Source organism: Pan troglodytes, chromosome 2, assembly GCF_028858775.2.
Source record: "Pan troglodytes isolate AG18354 chromosome 2, NHGRI_mPanTro3-v2.0_pri, whole genome shotgun sequence".
NCBI classification, from domain to species: domain Eukaryota; kingdom Metazoa; phylum Chordata; class Mammalia; order Primates; family Hominidae; genus Pan; species Pan troglodytes.
Genome location: NC_086015.1, coordinates 96,972,350 through 96,984,507, shown reverse-complemented (window position 1 = coordinate 96,984,507; position 12,158 = coordinate 96,972,350).

Genomic DNA, 12,158 nt, shown 5'->3' with positions numbered 1-12,158 from the left:
GAGGCCTTTGTTGGAAAAGGGAAAATCTTCGAATAAAAACTAGACGGAAGCATTCTCAGAAACTTCTTTGTGATGTGTGCATTCAACTCACAGAGTTGAACCTTCCTTTTGGTAGAGCAGTTTTGAAACACTCTTTTTGAAGAATCTGCAAGTGGACATTTGGAGGGCTTTGAGACCTGTGGGGGAAACGGGAATAGCATCACTTAAAAACTAGACAGAAGCATTTTCAGAAACTTCTTTGTGATGTGTACATTCAACTTACGGAATTGAACCATACTTTTCATAGAGTGGTTTTGAAACACTCTTTTTGTAGGATCTGAAAGTGGACATTTGGAGCGTTTTGAGGCCCATGGTAGAAAAGGAAATAGCTTCATATAAAAACTAGACAGAAGCATTCTCATTGTGTGTGATGTGTGCATTCAACTCACAGAGTTGAACCTTCCTTTTGATAGAGCAGTTTTGAAACACTCTTTTTGCAGAATCTGCAAGTGGATACTTGGACTGCTTTGAGGCCTTCGCTGGAAACGGGAATATCTTGAAATAAAAACTAGACAGAAGCATTCTCAGAAACTTCTTTGTGATGTGTGCATTCAACTCAATGGGATGAACCTTCCTTTTGATAGAGCACTTTTGAAACACTCATTTTGTAGAATCTGCAAGGGGATATTGGCAGCATTGAGGCCTTCTATGGAAACGGGAATATCTTCACCTAAAAACTAGAGAGAAGCATTCTCAGAAATTTCTTTGTGATGTGTGCATTCAAGTCACAGTGTTGAGCATTCCTTTTGTTAGAGCACTTTTGAAACACTCTTTTTGAAGAATCTGCAAGTGGATATTTGGAGAGCTTTGAGGTCTATGGTAGAAAAGCAAATATCTTCATATAAAAACTAGACAGAAGCATTCCCAGAAAATTCTTTGTGATGTGTGCATTCAACTCACAGAGTCAAAACTTTCTTTTGATAGAGCAGCTTTGAAACAATCTTTTTGCAGAATCCACAAGTGGACATTTGGACAGCTTTGAGGCCTTCGTTGGAAACGGGAATATTCTCAAATAAAAATTGGACAGAAGCATTTTCAGAAACTACTTTGTGATGTGTGCCTTCAACTCCCAGGGTTGAACATTCCTTTTCTTGGAGCGCTTTTGAAAGACTCTATTTGTAGAATCTGCAAGTGCATACTTGGAGTGCTTTGAGGCCTTTGTTAGAAAAGGAAATATCTGCATATAAAAACTAGACAAAAGCATTCTCAGAAACTACTTTATGATGTGTGCATTCAACTCACAGAGTGGAAGCTTTTTTTTGATAGAGCAGTTTTTAAACACTCTTTTTGTAAAATCTGCAAGTTGCCATTTGGAACGCTTTAAGGCCTGTAGTGGGAAAGGAAATATCTTCACATACAAACTAGACAGAAGCATTCTCAGAAACTTCTTTGAGATGTGTGCATTCAACACATGGAGTTGTACCTTCCTTTTGATAGAGCAGTTTTGAAACACTCTTTTTGTAGAATCTGGAGGTGGATATTTGGAGCGCTTTGATGCCTATGGTAGAAAAGCAAATATCTTCTCATAAAAATTAGACACAAGCATTCTCATAAAATACTTTGTGATGTGTGCATTCAACTAACAGAGTTGAACCTTCCTTTTGATAGAGCAGTCTTGAAACGCACTTTTTGTAGAATCTGCAAGTGGACATTTGGAGGGCTTTGAGGCCTGTGGTGGAAAAGGAAATAACTTCACATAGAGACTAGACAGAAGCATACTCAGAAAGCTCTTTGTGATGTGTGCATTCAACTCACAGAGTTGAACCTTCCTTTTGATAGAGCAGTCTTGAAACGCACTTTTTGTAGAATCTGCAAGTGGACATTTGGAGGGCTTTGAGGCCTGTGGTGGAAAAGGAAATAACTTCACACAGAGACTAGACAGAAGCATACTCAGAAAGCTCTTTGTGATGTGTGCATTCAACTCACAGAGTTGAACCTTCCTTTTGATAGAGCAGTTTTGTAACACTCTTTTTGTAGAATCTGCAAGTGGACATTTTCCACGCTTTGAGGCCTACGGTAGAAAAGGAAATAGCTTCAAATAAAAACTAGAGAGAAGCATTCTCAGAAACTTCTTTGTGATGTGTGCATTCCACGCACAGAGTTGATCATTCCTTTTGGGAGAGCAGTTTTGAAACTCTCTTTTTGTAGAATGTGCAAGTGGACATTTTTAGGGCTTTGAGGACTGTGGTGGAAAAGGAAATATCTTCACATAGAGACTAGAGAAAAGCATTCTCGGAAACCTCTTTGTTATGTGTGCGTTCAACTTACAGAGCTGAAAATTCCTTTTGATAGAGAAGTTTTGAAACACTCTTTTTGTAGTATCTGCAAGTGGATATTTGGAGCGCTTTGAGGCCTATGGTAGAAAAGCAAATATCTTCATATAAAACTAGACAGAAGCATTCTCAGAAACTACTTTGTGATGTGTACATTCAACTCACAGAGTTGAACCTTCCTTTTGATAGGGCAGTTTTGAAACATTCTTTTTGTAGAATCTGCAAGTGGATATTTGGACCGCTTTGAGGCCTTCATTGGAAACGGGAATATCTTCAAATAAAAAGTAGACAGAAGCATTCACAGAAACTTGTTTGTGATCTATGCATTGAACTCACAGATTTGAACATTCCTTTTGATAGAGCAGTAGTGAAACACTCTTTTTGTGGAATATGCAAGCGGTCATTTGTTGAACTTTGAGGCCTGTGGTGGAAAAGGAAATATCTTCACATAGAAAGTAGACACAAGCATTCTAAGAGACTTCTTTTTGATGTGTGCATTCAAGTCAAAGAGTTGAACCTTCCTTTTGGTAGAGCAGTTTTGAAACACTCTTTTTGTAGAATCTGCAAGTGGATATTTGGAATGCTTTGAGGCATTCGTTGGAAATGGGAATATCTTTAAATAAGAACTAGACAGAAGCATTCGCAGAAACTTCTTTGTGATCTGTACATTCAACTCACAGAGTTGAACCTCCCTTCTGATAGATCACTTTTGAAACAGTCTTTTTGTAGAATCTGCAAGTGGACATTTGGAGGGCTTTGAGGCCTGAGGAGGAAGCGGGATTATCCTCACTTAAACACTAGAGAGAAGCATTTTCAGAAACTTCTTTGTGATGTGTGCATTCAACTTACAGAGTTGAACCTTCCTTTTGATAGAGCAGTTTTGAAACACTCTTTTTGAAGAATCTGCAAGTGGACATTTCGAGCGCTTTGAGGCCTATGTTAGAAAAGGAAATATCTTCACATAGAAACTAGACAGAAGTTATTTCCAATTCTGTGAAGAGAGTCATTGGTAGCTTTATGGGGATGGCATTGAATCTGTAAATTACCTTGGGCAGTATGGCCATTTTCACAATATTGATTCTTCCTACCCATGAGCATGGAATGTTCTTCCATTTGTTTGTATCCTCTTTTATTTCCTTGAGCAGTGGTTTGTAGTTCTCCTTGAAGAGGTCCTTCACATCCCTTGTAAGTTGGATTCCTAGGTATTTTATTCTCTCTGAAGCAATTGTGAATGGGAGTTCACTCATGATTTGGCTCTCTGCTTGTCTGTTGTTGGTGTATAAGAATGCTTGTGATTTTTGTACATTGATTTTGTATCCTGAGACTTTGCTGAAGTTGCTTATCAGCTTAAGGAGATTTTGGGCTGAGACAATGGGGTTTTCTAGATATACAATCATGTCGTCTGCAAACAGGCACAATTTGACTGCCTCTTTTCCTAATTGAATACCCTTTATTTCCTTCTCCTACCTGATTGCCCTGGCCAGAACTTCCAACACTATGTTGAATAGGAGTGGTGAGAGAGGGCATCTCTGTCTTGTGCCAGTTTTCAAAGGGAATGCTTCCAGTTTTTGCCCATTCAGTATGATATTGGCTGTGGGTTTGTCATAGAGAGCTCTTATTATTTTGAAATACATCCCATCCATACCTAATTTATTGAGAGTTTTTAGCATGAAGGGTTGTTGAATTTTGTCAAAAGCTTTTTCTGCATCTATTGAGATAATCATGTGGTTTTTGTCTTTGGCTCTGTTTATATGCTGGAATACATTTACTGATTTGCATGTATTGAATCAGCCTTGCATCCCAGGGATGAAGCCCACTTGATCATGGTGGATAAGCTTTTTGATGTGCTGCTGGATTCGGTTTGCCAGTATTTTATTGAGGATTTTTGCATCAATGTTCATCAAGGATATTGGTCTAAGATTCTCTTTTTTTGTTGTGTCTCTGCCTGGCTTTGGTATCAGAATGATGCTGGCCTCATAAAATGAGTTAGGGAGGATTCCCTCTTTTTCTATTGATTGGAATAGTTTCAGAAGGAATGGTACCAGTTCCTCCTTGTACCTCTGGTAGAATTCGGCTGTGAATCCATCTGGTCCTGGACTCTTTTTGGTTGGTAAACTATTGATTATTGCCACAATTTCAGCTCCTGTTATTGGTCTATTCAGAGATTCAACTTCTATCTGGTTTAGTCTTGGGAGAGTGTATGTTTTGAGGAAGTTATCCATTCCTTCTTGATTTTCTAGTTTATTTGCGTAGAGGTGTTTTTAGTATTCTCTGATGGTAGTTTGTATTTCTGTGGGATCGGTGGTGATATCCCCTTTATCATTTTTTATTGTGTCTATTTGATTCTTCTCTCTTTTTTTCTTTATTAGTCTTGCTAGCGGTCTATCAATTTTGTTGATCTTTTCAAAAAACCAGCTCCTGGATTCATTAATTTTTTGAAGTGTTTTTTGTGTCTCTATTTCCTTCAGTTCTGCTCTGATTTTAGTTATTTCTTGCCTTCTGCTAGCTTTTGAATGTGTTTGCTCTTGTTTTTCTAGTTCTTTTAATTGTGATGTTAGGGTGCCAATGACTTTCTTCACAGAATTGGAAAAGCTACTTTAAAGTTCATATGGAATCAAAAAATAGCCTGCATCACCAAGTCAATCCTAATCCAAAAGAACAAAGCTGGAGGCATCACACTACCTGACTTCAAACAATACTACTAGGCTACAGTAACCAAAACAGCATGGTACTGGTACCAAAACAGAGATATAGATCAATGGAACAGAACAGAGCCCTCAGAAATAATGCCACATATCTACAAATATCTGATCTTTCACAAACCTGAGAAAAACAAGCAATGTGGAAAGGATTCCCTATTTAATAAATGGTGCTGGGAAAACTGGCTAGCCATATGTAGAAAGCTGAAACTGGATCCCTTCCTTACAACTTATACAAAAATCAACTCAAGATGGATTAAAGACTTAAACGTTAGACCTAAAACCATAAAAACCCTAGAAGAAAACCTAGGCATTACCATTCAGGACAGAGGCATGGGCAAGGACTTCATGTCTGAAACACAAAAAGCAGTGGCAACCAAATCCAAAATTGACAAATGGGATCTAGTTAAACTAAAGAGCTTCTGCACAGCAAAATAAACTACCATCAGAGTGAACAGGCAACCTACAAAATGGGAGAAAATTTTCACAACCTACTCATCTGACAAAGGGCTAATATCCAGAATCTACAATGAACTCAAACAAATTTACAAGAAGAAAACAAACAACCCCATCAAAAAGTGGGCGAAGGATATGAACAGACATTTCTCAAAAGAAGACATTTATGCAGCCAAAAAACACATGAAAAAATGCTCATCATCACTGGCCATCAGAGAAATGCAAATCAAAACCACCATGAGATACCATCTCACACCAGTTAGAATGGCAATCATTAAAAAGTCAGGAAACAACAGGTGCTGGAGAGGATGTGGAGAAATAGGAACAGTTTTACACTGTTGGTGGGACTATAAACTAGTTCAACCATTGTGGAAGTCAGTGTGGCGATTCCTCAGGGATCTAGAACTAGAAATACCATTTGACCCAGCCATCCCATTACTGGGTATATACCCAAAGGACTATAAATCATGCTGCTATAAAGACACCTGAACATATATGTTTATTGTGGCATTATTCACAATAGCAAAGACTTGGAACCAACCCAAATGTCCAACAATGATAGACTGGATTAAGAAAATGTGGCACATATACACCATGGAATACTATGCAGCCATAAAAACTGAGGAGTTCATGTCCTTTGTAGGGACATGGATGAAAATGGAAATCATTCTCAGTAAACTGTTGCAAGAACAAAAAACCAAATACCGCATATTCTCATTCATAGGTGGGAATCGAACAATGAGATCACATGGACACAGGAAAGGGAATATCACACTCTGGGGACTGTTGTTGGGTGGGGGTATGGGGGAGGGATAACATCAGGAGATATACCTAATGCTAGATGATGAGTTAGTGGGTGCAGTGCACCAGCATGGCACATGTATACATATGTAACTAACCTGCACAACATGCACATGTACCCTAAATCTTAAAGTATAATAAAAAAAAAGAAAAAAAAAAGAAACTAGACAGAAGTGTTCTCTGAAACCAGTTTGTGGTGTGTGCATTCAACTCACAGTTTTCAACCTTCTTTTTGATAGAGCAGTTTTGAAACACTCTTTTTGAAGAATCTGCAAATGGATGTTTGGAGTGCTTTGAGGCCTATGGTAGAAAAGCAAACATCTTCATATAAAACTTGACAGAAGCATTCTCAAAAACTTCTTTGTGATGTGTGCACTCAACTCACAGACATGAATCTTTCTTTTGATAGAGCAGTTTTGAAACACTCTTTTTGTAGAATCTGCAAGGGGGTATTTGGCTCACTTTGAGGCTTTCATAGGAAACGGGAATATCCTCCCTTAAAAACTAGACAGAAGCATTTTCAGAAACTTCTTTGTGATGTGTGCATTCAACTCACAGAGTTGCACCTTTCTTTTGATAGAGCAGTTTTGAAACACTCTTTTTGTAGAATCTGCAAGTGGATATTTGGCAGCTGTGAGGCATTCTGAGGAAATGGGAGTATCTTCAACTAAAAACTAGACACAAGCATTCTCAGAAATTACTTTGTGATGTGTGCATTCACCTCATAGAGGTGAAACTTTCTTTTGATAGAGCAGTTTTGAAACACTCTTTTTGGAGAATCTGCAAGTGGATATTTGCACCGCTTTGAGGCCTTCATTGGTAATGGGAATGTCTTCAAATAAATAGACAGAAGCATTCTCCGAAACTTCTTTTTGACATATGCATTCAACTCACAGAGTTGAACCTTACTTTTGATAGAGCAGTATTGAAACACTCTTTTTGTAGAATGTGGATGTGTACATTGGGAGAGCTTTGAGGACTGTGGTGGAAAGGGAAATATTTTCACATAGAAACTAGACATAAGCATTATCAGAAACTTCTTGGTGATGTGTGCATTCAACTCACACAGTTGAAACTTTCTTTTGCTAGAGCAGTTTTGAAACCCACTTTTTGTAGAATCTGCAAGTGGATATTTGGACAGCATAGAGGCCTTCGTTGAAACCGGATCATCTTCAGCTAAAAACTAGACAGAAGGATGCTCAGACATTTCTTTGTGATGTGTACATTCAACTCATGGAGTTGAACATTCCTTTTGATAGAGAACTTTTGAAACCCTCTTTGTGTAGAATCTGCAAGTGTATATTTGAAGCACTTTGAGGCCTACGGTAGAAAAGTAAATATCTTCATATAAAAAGTAGACAGAAAATTTCTCAGAAACTTCTTTGTGATGTGTGCATTCAACTCACAGGGTTGAACCGTCCTTTTGATAGCTCAGTTTTGTAACACTCTTCTCGTAGAATCTGCAATTGAATATTTGGACTGCATTGAGGCCTTCGTTGGGGAGTGGAATGTTGTCAAATAAAAAATCGACAGAAGCATTCTCAGAAACTTCTTTGTGATGTGTGCATTCAACTCACAGAGTTGAACCTTCCTTTTAGTAGAGCAGTTTTGAAACACTCTTTTTGTAGAATCTGCAAGTGGATATTTGGAGTGCTTTGAGGCCTACGGTAGAAAATCAAATATCTTCATATAAAACCTAGACAGAAGCATTCTCAGAAAGTAACTTGTGATGTGTGCATTCAATTCACAGAGGTGAACTTTTCTTTTGATAGAGCAGTTTTGAAAAACTCTTTTTGGAGAATCTGCAAGTGGATATTTGGACCCCTTTGAGGCATTCTTTGGAAACGGGAATATTCTCATATAAAAACTAGACAGAAGCATTTTCAGAAACTTCTTTGTGATGTGTGCATTCACCTCACAGAGTTGGACATTACTTTTGATTGAGCAGTTTTGAAACACTCTTTTTGTAGAATCTGCAAGTGGATATTTAGACGGCTTTGAGCTCTTCGATGAAAATGGGAATGTCTTCAAATAAGTAGACAGAAGCATTCTCAGAAACTTCATTGTGGTGTGTGCATTCAACTGAAAGAGTTGAACATTATTTTGATAGAACAGTATTGAAACACTCTTTTTGTAGAATGTGCAAGTGGACATTTGGAGGGCTTTGAGGCCTGTGGTGGAAAGGGAAATATTTTCACATAGAAGCTAGACATAAGCATTATCAGAAACTTCTTTGTGATGTGTGCATTCAACTCACAGAGTTGAAACTTCCTTTTGATAGAGCAATTTTGAAACACTTCCTTTGTAGAATCTGCAAGTGGATATTTTGACTGCTTTGAGGCCTTCGTGGGAAACGGGAATATCTTCAAATAAAAACTAGACAGAAGCATTCTCAGAAACTTCTTTGTGATGTGTGCATTCAACTCACAGAGTTAAACCTTCCTTTTGATAGAGCAGTTTTGAAACACTCTTTTTGTAGAATCAGCAAGTAGATATTTGGAGCACTTTGAGGCCTATGGTGGAAAAGCAAATACTTTCACATAAAAACTAGACAGAATCCTTCTCAGAAAGTACTTTCTGATGTGTGCATTCCACTCACAGAATTGAACCTTCTTTTTGATAGAGAAGTTTTGAAACATTCTTTTTGTAGAATCTGCAAGTGGATATTTGGACTGCTTTGAGGCCTTAGTTGGAAACGGGAATATCTTCGAATAAAAATTAGACAGAAGCATTCTCAGAAACTTCTTTGTGATGTGTGCATTCAACTCACAGATTTGAAACTTCCTTTTGATAGCACAGTTTTGAAACACTCTTTTTGTAGAATCTGCAAGTGGACATTTGGAGGTATTTGAGGCCTGTGGTGGAAAAGGAAATATCTTCACATAGAAACTTGACAGAGCCATTTTCAGAAACCCCTTTGATGTGTGCATTCAATTCACAGAGTTGAACCTTACTTTTGAGATAGGAGTTTTGAAACATTCTTTTTGTAGCATTTGCAAGTGGTTATTTGGACCGCTTTGAGGTCTTCGTTGGAAACGGGAATATGTTCAAATAACTAGACAGAAGCACTCTCAGAAACTTCTCTGTGATCTGTGCATTCAACTTACAGAGTTGAACCTTCCTTTTTATAGATCAGTTTTGAAACACTCTTTTTGTAAGGTCTACAAGTGGATATTTGGACAGATTTGAGGCCTTCTTTGGAAACGGGAATATCTTCACCTAAAAACTAGACAGAAGCATTCTCAGAAATTTCTTTGTGATGTGTACATTCAACTCACAGAGTTGAATATTTCTTTAGATTGGGCACTTTTGAAACACTCTTTTTGTAGAATTTGCAAGTGGATATTTGGAGCGCTTTGAGGCCTACGGTAGAAAAGCAAATATCTTCATATAAAAACTAGACAGAAGCATTCTCAGAAACTTCTTTGTGATGTGTGCTTTCAACACACAGAGTTGAACTTTCCTTTTGTTAGAGCAGTTTTGAAGCACTCTTTTTGTAGAATCTGCAAGTGGATATTTGGACAGCTTAGAGGCCTTCGTTGGAAATGGGAACACCTTCACCTAAAAACTAGACAGAAGTATTTTCAGAAACTTTTTTGTGATGTGTGCATTCAACTCACAGAGTTGAAGATTACTTTGGTAGAGCAGTTTTGAAACACTCTTTTTGTAGAATCTCCTAGTGGACATTTGGAAACCTTTGAGGCCTATGTTAGAAAAGGAATTATCTTCAAATAAAAACTAGACAGAAGCATTGTCAGAAACTTCTTTGTGATGTGTGCATTCAGCTGACAGAGATGAACCTTCCTTTTGATAGAGCAGTTTTGAAACACTCCTTTTGAAGTATCTGAAAGTGGTCCACTTTGAGGCCTTCGTTGAAAATGGGAATATCTTCAAATAACTAGACAGAAGCATTCTCAAAACTTCTTTGTGATGTGTGCATTCAACTCATAGAGTTGAAAGCTCCTTTTGATAGAACAGTTTTGAAACACTCATTTTATAGAATATGCAAGTGGACATTTGGAGGGCTTTGAGTCCTGTGGTGGAAACGGGAATATCTTCACTTAAAAACTAGACAGAAGCATTTTCAGAAACTACTTTGTGATGCGTGCATTCAACTCAGAGAGTTGAATCTTCCTTTTGATAGAGCAGTTTTGAAACACCCTTTTTGTAGAATCTGCAAGGGGATATTTGGACCACTTTGAGGCCTAGGTTGGAAACGGGAATGTATTCAAATAACTAGACAGAAGCATGATCAGAAACTTCTTTGTAATGTGTGTAATCAACTCACAGACTTGAACCTTACTTTTGATATAGCAGTATTGAAACACTGTTTTTGTAGAGTGTGCAAGTGGACATTTGCAGGACTTTGTGGACTGTGGTGGAAAAGGAAATATCTTCACATAGAAACTAGACAGAAGCATTATCAGCAATTTATTTGTGATCTCTGCATTCAAATCACAGAGTTGAACCTTCCTTTTGATTGAGCAGTTTTGAAACACTGTTTTTGTAAAATCAGCAATTGGATATTTGGACTGCTTTGAGGCCTTCGTTGGAAGTGAAAATATCTTCAAATAAAAACTAGATAGAAGCATTTTCAGAAACTCCTTCGTGATGTGGGCATTCACCTCACAGAGTTGAGCCTTCCTTTTGATAGAGCAGTTTTGAGACACTCTTTTTTTAGGATCCGCAACTGGATATTTGGACCGCTTTGAGGCCTTCGTTGGAAACGTGAATCTCTTCAAATAATTAGACAGAAGCATTCTCAGAAACTTCTTTATGATGTGCGCACTCAACTCATAGAGTTGGACCTTCCTTTTGATAGAGCAGTTTTGAAACACTCTCTTTGTAGAACTGCAAGTGGACATTTGGAGGGTTTTGAGGCCTGTGGTGGAAATGGCCATATCCTCACTTAAAAACCAGACAGAAGCATTTTCAGAAACTCCTTTGTGATACCTGCATTCAACTCAGAGAGTTGAACCTTCCTTTTGATAGAGGAGTTTTGAAACACTCTTTTTGAAGTATTTATAAGTGGACATTTCTAGCGCTTTGAGGCCTGTGGTAGAAAAGAAATTATCATCACATAGAAAGTAGACAGAAGTATTCTCAGAAACCGCTTTGTGATGTTTGCATTCAACTCACAGAGTTCAACCTTCCTTTCACTAGAGCAGTTTTGAAACAATCTTTTTGAAGAATCTGCAAGTGGACATTTCGAGCGCCTTGAGGCCTATGGTAGAAAAAGGCATATCTTCATATGAAAAATCAACAAAAGCATTCTCAGAAACTTCTTTGTCATTTGTGCATTCAACCCACAGAGTTGTACCGTCTTTTTGATAGAGAAGTTTTGAAACACTCTTTTCGTAGAATCTGCAGGTGGATATTTGGAACGCTTGGAGTCCTATGGTAGAAAAGAAATATCTTCATATAAAAGTAGACAGAAGCACTCTCAGAAACTTCTTTGTGACGTGTGCATTCAACTCACAGATTTGAAACTTCCTTTTGATAGAACAGTTTGGAAACACTCTTTCTGCAAGATCTACAAGTGGATATTTGGACAGCTTTGAGGCCTTCTTAGGAAACGGGAATATCTTCACCTAAAAACTAGATAGAAGCATACTCAGAAATTTCTTTGTGATGTGTGCATTCAACTCACAGAGTTGAACATTCGTTTAGATAGGGCACTTTTGAAACACTCTTTTTATAGAATCTGCAAGTGGCTATTTGGAGCGCTTTCAGGCCTATGGTAGAAAAGCAAATATCTTCATATAAAAACTAGATAGAAGCATTCTCACAAACTTCTTTGTGATCTATGCATTTAATTCACAGGATTGAAACTTTCTTTTGATAGAGTAGTTTTGAAACAGTCTTTTTGTAGATTCTGCACGTGGACATT